Here is a 9626-nt window from a genome sequence, read left to right as displayed (position 1 = left end):
GTCCGTCTGCATCGCAATCACAACAGGGCATGAAATGTATGACGGAAGGTTTTGTAATAAACATGGCTTTGAAACAAAGTGTAAAAGAAGGGCTTGTGGGGACATGAAATCATTCTTTGCACCAGGACGAAATAGAAAAGGTCCTTAGCCCATGATATTTCTATGAGTCCACAGCCACCTTGGTTGCTTGCACTATGAAGTGGGCACTGATTTAGGGATGAGGACCCTAGCATTGGTACACAATGCAGGGTGAAAATATAAGCAGGACATGGGCAGGAATATCTTTTTTAGACAGCACTAACTAAATCATTTTGTGTCTGAAAAAATCAGCAGGTAGCCTGTCAGGTCTGCCTCTGAGATGGGGCACAGCGGGAGGACTGGGCACGTGATCTAGAGAGAAGCAGAAAGTACAATAGCATGCTCCCTGAAGTGAAGGGATGCATCATCCAAAGGCTGAATGAGATGTGATAAGAGGTCCAGTATCAGCCCCGTAGGAAGGAATAAAAAGACACAAGGTCTCATGGGGGTTGTTCTTCTGGGTTTAGATAGGGACATGCTACAGGTCACTGTATTGCAATGTAATAAAATGTCTGCGTTTCTTCTTTCATATCCAAATTCTCAGTGCAGACTACTTTTCCTTTGACAGGGTAGAATGATTTTTTTGGGAATTAAGTTTTCTTCAGTAGTACATTAAGGTAAGGTCTAAGTTACCTACCTGTAGCTATTGTTTGCAGCATGGGTCTGGCATGGATTCACATGCTCATGAATATTGCCTTTCATCAGGCTGAGAATCCTCGGTAAAAGAAAAAACAGTTTCACTTTCACTTTGAAACACTTTCTCCTCTAAACCCATCACTGTCCTCAGGGTCATTCTGCCCCCATCCAATGACAGTCCTCTCCCTAAGCTCCACCCCAGGTGGCCATCTTCAGATTTGGTAAGCACGTAAAGTGGCAGTATGAACCAAGAAGAGCCACAGAGGGGAAGACGGGAGGGTTTGCATGTGAATCCATGCCAGACCCATGCTGGAGAACAATAGTTACAGGTAAGCAATTTAAACCTTCTGCAGCATGGGGGCTGACATGGATTCACATGCTCATGAATAACGATTACACAGCAGTACAGATACACGACCACAGGAAGTGGCAAGGCTCAACAGAAGCAATAAACACTCATCTCCGGAACAGACTCGCCTCAAACAAACAGGTTGCGTAGCACCGCTTGGCAGACTCGGGACTCCTCCCTGGAATCCCTATTGATGCAGTAGGACCATGTGAAGGTGTACGTCGACCTCCAAGTTGCAGCCCTGCAAATGTAAAAAGGGGCACACCGGAGAGAAAAGCAGTCGTTGCTGCAATGGCTGTGGTGGAATGGGCTCTTGGCTGGCCTGGCAGTGGCCCGCTAGCTAGTCGATGACAGTGCATGATGAAGCCGGAGAGCCACCTGGTGATGGAAGCCTTCGACAAGGCCTTGCCTTGATTTACCGGTCCAAAGTTGACGAACAACTGAGAAGTCTTTGGAAAATTCTTCATTCGTGTGGTTAAGACGGATTTCTGAACTCTGACCTGGTGGGCAGAGGTTCACAAGGCTACCCTAGTTTCTTGGAACAGGGTAACCTTCTGGACAAGCCAGACCAATCAAGGCAACTTGGCGGAGGTCAGGACTATGTTTCCGGAGGGGTGAGAGTGACTGAAAGACCTCAATGAGCACACAGAGTTAAGGAAACTTACAAATCACTCACAGTCAGGTGTATATATATCAAAAATACAAATACATTTATTCCAAGGCCTTTGCAATTCAACACACAGTAAGAAAATCACAGAAAGACTATTAAACCAATACAATCCTATCTATATACATATATACAAGACCAATAGGGTCTAAAGGATGACTGCACCAAATGGGTCCACAATCTAAACAGGGAAGGAACTAGGCAGTGCAAATAGCCTTTAGTCGCTTCTGCATCAAACACAATCATAACTGAAAGGTAGTCCAATCCCTAAGAAGAGTGGAGCCTATTGCTCATATGTACTTGCAATGCTGGCACATGCATTAATGCAGATGTGCAAAACGGGTTCTCTTCAAGGGTCTGTAGCAGCTCAGGAAGGTGGGTGAGGTGATGCAGAATAAGTTCCCACCATTCGTGGAGGGTCTCCCCACAGGGAAGAGCCGGTTCCAGAGTTCGGAAATAGTTAGCCTTACAGCAATTCTTTCTCCGTGCTCTCCTGCATTGCGAGCCGTCACGGGGCTCTTGCAGGACTCAGGACTCTGAACGCTGCCCAAGGAGGCGGGGCTAGCGCCAGACACGTGAACCATCATGTGACAATTTGCAACATTAAAGCACCGAGTGATCCGCCCGAGCGGCGAGTGTTACAGCAATACTTGGACTTACTTTGCAAAGCAAAGGGAACCTTTCTTCTTTCTCCGTGCTCTCCTGCATTGTGAGCCATCACGGGGTTCTTGCAGGACTCAGGACTCTGAACGCTGCCCAAGGAGGCGGGGCTAGCGCCAGACACGTGAACCATCACGTGACAATTTGCAACATTAAAGCACCCAGTGATCCACCCTTGCGGCGTTAAGCCCGACAGGGGTAAAAGGCAATGGCTGTTTGGCAGCGGAGTTAAAAACTGTGGCATTGCCTGAGGACATAGACACAGCGAAGTATGATCCGGTATTTTAGGTAAGAGCGCTTAGTGAAAACGGAGCCTGGCCGCAAACTTATGGTGGAATTGGGTCCACAGACTCGATCTATGCTAAAGCAATCGCTGCAATTGCGTGACAGCGTTCCCAATTTAACTAATCTAACCATGCATCAACAAAACGAAGAGGGGACACCATATACAGACGCATTGGGGGCCCTGGGAGGTTACAACTGGCTAAGAGGGGGGACCGGGAGCCGAGTGGTGATCAATCAAGGACTGACACGCCCCCAAACCTCAGTACCCCCATGCCTTGCACCCCCAAATGTACCCTTAGACACATGCCCAAAATCCCTGGCACAATTTACAACAGCTTGCATACATTGTAATGGTCAGTATGCGTTGGATTCGCTGGAAACACACGCAGCATCACATGCGGCAAATATTCTCAAATTAGCACCTGCCCGCATTGTTGAAGACCGTGAAGCCGAAGACTCCACTTCTGCAGCCGACAGTGCTACGTGGGCTGGGGCGGAGGTCTCGCTCACTGTAGCAGCTGACAAAGCTGTGGCAGTCGAAGTCTCTTATAGAAACGAAGTCCCCGCTAGAAAGAAACATACTGTTACCAAAGAGGCACCATTGAATGTAATCAAAGTGAATACTATGGCCTTCCAATCTCCTTTTGATGTCACTGATACTGAACTATTGGAGATGGAAGTGCAGTTAAAGGATGTAGACACGAAGCTATTAAAATTGACGTTCCCTGAGAAAATAATGGTGACCACCAATCATCCTGAGCAAACGAAAGAAAAGGATCCTTTAGCTCCCTTGACCACATGGAAACAGACAGAACTGAAGTATCTGGCAACAGTTACTAAAGGAAATAAACAAAATTCTTCATTTCCCGATGGAATTTCGCAAAAAATTTCAGAACTTTGTACGCGCAGTGCACTAAACTAGACATGCAATATTGCACGAGAGCCCCCCATAAAAACGACACAAATAAAGCACAGAGAAGACAATAACAGCTGTTCTCATGGGCTTGACTTAGCTGGACGTGAAGCACAGCTAACTTAACGTCTCAGAGCCGACTTCGAGGCTATGAAGGAGCGCTTGTCTGAAAGTTTTTCAAGTTCCAATAAAAAAACACTGGGCAGAGACTTTGACCACACACGGTCAGTGGGAGAAGGTAGTACGATACAAAACTTGCATTTGCATATGGCAAAACAATCGCAACAAGTACAGCTGGTACAGTCAAAAGATACGGGGGTGGAAAGGCCCGTGCAACAAAGATCCCTGTATAAAACGGTGCCTATTGGAATCAATGGGACTTTGACAAACATAAGTAACAAAAACAAAATCTTACCGAGGCTCATGTGGCATTGCTCGACTCCAAAATCACGGGTTGAAGTGACCGGGACTGAGCAGATTGCACTTCAGAACACATGGTCCCTTGTGCAGAGTGAACATGAACCGCTCAACGCAAGCAACAACATTGAACTTACACACGTCCTCAAGGAGGCATCGGCAGCCATGAAATCAAATTTATCAGCAGCGGCGGCAATTCAAATCCAAAATAATGTTCTTGCAGCATCCTCGCTGGCGGTAATCCCCTTCACCAAATTGTATGAGAGCCTGCATGAAGCAGTTCAAAATAATGGGGCAATGTTAGGACAGATTAATGAAAAAATGATAAACCTGGAATGCCGCAATAATACGCTACAAGGCAATCTAGATAAGGAAATTGCCACCCAAACAGCGTGGCTTAATAGATCGAATGAAACAGCTGCAAATGAAATGCTAGAAAAGACATTGATGATGGACGCCATGATCGAGTGCTTAAAGCAAGCAACTAATACCATGACGCACAAACTAGCATCAGGCTTGGAGACGAGATGCAGTACCTCAAACGTGATGACACAGACACACTGGTCTCCCGATGTCTTGTTAACCGATGCACACAAGTTGCACCAACAGGAAACAGCCACTCAATCAACCGCTATCTCCACTGAGACTAGAAACTAATCTTCGGATGGAAATTTCATACTGACACTAAATGCCCCCAAAGCCACTACTGCAGCCTTGAATTTGAGTGTAAACTCGTCAGAAGCTGGGCAAGTGTTAAACTTAGTCCGTGGTCGAGTACATCCGGTGTTGCCTGATACACCCTCAAAGATGTTAACCAACAAAAAGAATGCTAAAACGGTCCTTGATAAAGGGATCGAACATCATTCTCCGATCATAGCACACTGCTCAAAAATGTCTTTTGGGATCTTCACTGTATCTGCCAAAACCCTAAGCAGGGCAAAGGCAAACTTGCAACAGCAGGAGGCAAGAAAGGATCAAATAACAACAACAAAAAAAAAGAGAAAAAGAAACAATGTCTGGCAAATAAACCGACCAGCAACACAAGAAAGTTTAGTCGAAATTTGACTACACCTATTAAACCAAGCATATTTGCACGGACAAAAAAGGGAGAGACGGAGAACCCAAGGAACTCCGAGGAGTTAAAATCAGGCGAGGCATCAAAGACGAGAAGACTCACACCGAATCTAAAAAAACTACAAAGATTAGACTCAGAGGCCTATTCAACTCATTCTGTAACATCTTCCGAAGACTTTTGTAATCTTTCTACCTATTCTAATGATGACGAACAAGAAGACAGCTGTGAAGCTCTAGACGAGAGTCTAAGAAGTAATAATGGGTTAGTCAGGCCTGAAAATATGGCGGAAAGGATTACCGATAATCCTTGGACTTCGAACATCAAACAGAAAAAAAAAAACCTATGGGTGAGGATTCCTGTATGGTTAAACAAATGAAATCCGGCACGAGACAAGGAAAGAGCTCACCAGCAGTTATATCTAAAGACACAGAAGTAAGCAAGCACTTAGCATCTCAAGAGATGACCAAGAAACCGATAGTTAAACTGAATCCCAAACTAACGACTGCATAGAGACAGAAAGAAGAAAGTAAAATTAACCAGCGGAGTACAGCAAAATTCAAGTTCTCAAGTGTAAAAATCCTTGTTGCGAATGTATTCGAAGACGAAAATGATGTGAATTTAAATAGGAGGGAATGTAATCTGATTACTACACTCGGTACCGGCATTAAGAACTGTGTCCTCACACGACATCACCATTGTCGAATATGTTTCAGAAGATCAAGCTGACAGAGTGTACCTGCACATAAACTCGCAAGCTGTGCGTAAGATAATACTGTATGCAAAAGAAGAGCTGTTATTGCTAGGCTTCGAGGTTTCAGAAGTAACAACTGAATCACAACAAAACCACACTAGAGCTAGCCAGAGTCAATCCAAGGAGACTGCCCAGGAGCAACGCAGAGACGAAATAAGGCAATCCTTGTCCACCTTTGCGAAGTCACAACAACATTTTGGAAAAGGGAACTACGAAGACGCATAGCTGACCCTAATTTCTTGGAATACCCGAGGATTCCAACACTTGTATGACCACTTTCCCATGGATCTAGGTAATAACTTCGCAATATGCCTTCAAGAAACATGGCTGAGGAGTCCACCAATAAAAGACGGTTACCTGACCATGCTAAATCCGGCCGGGAAAAACGCCAAGGGCGGCCATTTTCAGGCTTGTTAACAATAATAAAACCAGGGACTAACTGGGAAGTGCTGGAATCGGAAAATCCGAATATCTATGTACAAAGTACTTTGCTGCAACACTGCTCTGAAACAACTTCTAACATGTGCCATCTGCTATTGATGAATGTTTATTGGAACCCGGCCCCAGATAACTCCTGGAAAGTTTGTGGCATCAGTAACAACGATCATAGACAAACATCAACAAACCTATCATGACCTCATTATCATAACATGTGGCGATATGAACGTAACATGGTTTAACCCAAATGGAGATCGCATAAAAGACGACAAGAATCGAGGTCCTTCGCACTTGTCCAGAAGGGACAAATGGGAAAGTGAAATGGAGGCACGAGATTGTGATATGGTCAACGGCCAAGTGGTGGGTGATATACCGCGCAAAAAAACCTGGCACAACATGGGTTTTGAGAAGACTCTGGACTACATCTGGGCATCAAACCATTTTTGGCATAAAATTGTGAGGATGCAAATAATCTCTACAAAAGACAGTGACCACGATGCAGTGGTCATGATGATGAAACTACCGAGGAAATTAGACATTGTAAGAACAGACCAAAACTTGGAGATTAATAATGGGCTAAATAGGCTCAGAATATCCAATACTCAGATAACCAGGATGACTGACAAATTCCAAAAATTACCCAAGGTACAGGGAAGGACAGTAAACTACCTTCAATTGCTCCCGCAACGAAAAGTAAGATCCCTTTGGCAAAAACAAACAACTAAAGAACATACTCATGAGTGGAGCAAGAAAGTAAAGGAAGAAAAATAGAAGGTTAAAGATATACGTAATTTTAAATCTCAAGGAGGGATTGGGAGTCTCACAAAGATTAAAAAGCAGAGGCAAAAATATCGAAACTGGATAAAAGCGTTTGCCTTTTTTCAAGATCAAGAGCAAGGAGAGATAATGTTGGGCCTAATTAAATCAAACAACTGCAGAGATATCTGGCGTACTTTGAATAAATGTACCATCAATCAGGCAGGCAAGATGGCCAGTGGAGTATCGGAAAGTGAGTGGAAAAAACACTATAAGAAAGTTTTTTCACAGAACAATGCATCAGGATTCCAAGTAGATGAAGTAGCGGAGACTAAATGGGACTGTATTGCGTTAGTGTTACTCACCGAACGGGAGTGGACAAGACAGGAGGCCAAACCGGCGAGACGGTGCCTTGATTGAAGAGCTCGGGTTGGAGCCTCCACCCGAGCCTCCTCTCTATGAGGGAAAAAACGACCTTCCTGATGATATGACCCACTGCTGTTTATTGTACCAGACAGAGGGACCGATCACCCGAAAGAGCGGGGAGAAACACGCCACCACGGACCCAGCTGCAAGAAACAACACACGATTAATCACTTGGAATAGCAGTAGTACCACTAAGTGGAGATAAGATAGAATAATACTGGAACAACCCAGTCCCTGTGTCCTGAACCCACAACGCCCTGGTCCGCCCCTAGAGTTCTAGACAAGGATGTAGGAAACAACCTAAGAGGTGTAGATAACAAGGAGAACAAAATTAAGGGCAGTGAAGGTCTTACCCTAGGAAGTCGAAGTTTCCTTATACTCCAGGATGCAGAACACAACGACAGTGTAAAATAATAAACGGGGAAATGTTAGTTGGGTAGCTTTTCCCGGGCGGAACGAGGGACGCACTAGATCCGGGTGGGTGCACAACTGCAAGGCGTCCCAAGGTGCACTTAAAGGGTGGAACCAGGTAAGCAATCCTTACAGCAATCCTCAAGTCGGTACACGGGCGAGCAATAAGTGAACAGAATCAGCAGGCAGGCAGTCCTTACAGCAATCCTCAAGTCGGTACGCGGGCGAGCAATAAGTGAACAGAATCAGCAGGCAGGCAGTCCTTACAGCAATCCTCAAGTCGGTACACGGGCGAGCAATAAGTGAACAGAATCAGCAGGCAGGCAGTCCTTACAGCAATCCTCAAGTCGGTACACGGGCGAGCAATAAGTGAACAGAATCAGCAGGCAGGCAGTCCTTGGTTTCAGAAAAGGGTTCGATACACGGAGCGTAGTATGAAGGAACATACAATGATACAACAAGCTTCAGGAACAAGGCGATAAGACGGAACTTCAACGCCGGCAGTAACTTTCAAACAGAAGCAGCGTCCTCCGGGTTACAGCCGCTTAAATCAATGAGGAGGTGGAGCAAAATGAGGGAGGCAATTGTGATGTCATGGACTATGGATTCCCTAGGTTTCATGGGAACCGTAGTTCAAAGACCGTCTGGCTGATGCGGTAGTCGTCAGCCTCCAGGGCATTCTCCACTTCATTAGGAATGGCGCCACAGAATACCGAACGGAACGGCGAAGCGCAATAGTCTTGCCAAATGTCCCTTTCCGCTGTCGGACCTGGGGTAAGTATAAAGCACGGGGTCTTAGTGTGGAACGGTGCCGAGGCGTGACAGTTAGAAGATGACATTAGTGCAATAATCACAAAACTGAGCAACCCGCGTGCAGCAGGGCCCGATGGTATCACCAATATGATGCTGAAGACAAACAGGAATGGGCAACCTTCATTGGGAAACTATTTGCAAAAATTGCCGAATATAGAGAAATACCACAATCTTGGACATCTGCCATAATAGTTCCAATTTTCAAAAAGGGCAATCGGGCTGATCCTGCCAACTATCGCCCGATTGCCCTACTTGATACAATTGGCAATATTCTTGCAAACTTTCTTCAGCAGAAATTAACAACAAGGGCAATCACGAAGGGAATAACGGATTCACGTCAAACAGGTTTTACTAAAGGTGTTGGGACCGAAATCAATCTAACCCTGGTAAACTTGTTAAAACTAGAGGCATTGGCTAAAAGGTTAAATCCGTTTCTAGCCTTCATTGACCTGCATCAAGCCTTTGACACAGTAAATCGTGAACTGCTGTGGCAAAAACTAAAAAACTGGGATTGCCCGGAAGGCCTACTGCAGCCAATTAAATGCTTTACATACTAAAACAACAATCAGGATCAGAATAAATGAACAAGGCCAGTTATCAGAACCGATGAACACGCAAAAAGGAGTGAAACACGATTGTCCGATAGCCGCCTGTCTTTTCAAACTCTTCATTGCTGATGTGCCGGAGTATTTGAGTGATGTGAGATGCTTTCCTCCGAAGATAAATGGCCATCAGATCAACTGCATGACTTACGCAGACGATCTAGTGTTGGTCGACACCACATAAATGGGGCTGCAACGACTGTTGACAAAGCTACAACATTATATGAATGATAATTATCTAAGAATAAATGTCACCAAAACAAAAATTATGCAAATTGGATCTCAGAAAGGACATAAAAACAAAAGTTTCCGCTGGAAAATTGAAAACACCATTATAGAAGAGATCAGT

Source organism: Ambystoma mexicanum, chromosome 2q (assembly GCF_040938575.1).
Source record: "Ambystoma mexicanum isolate Mex_15411 chromosome 2q, UKY_AmexF1_1, whole genome shotgun sequence".
Lineage (NCBI taxonomy): Eukaryota > Metazoa > Chordata > Amphibia > Caudata > Ambystomatidae > Ambystoma > Ambystoma mexicanum.
Note: the sequence above shows the minus strand (reverse complement) of the source record.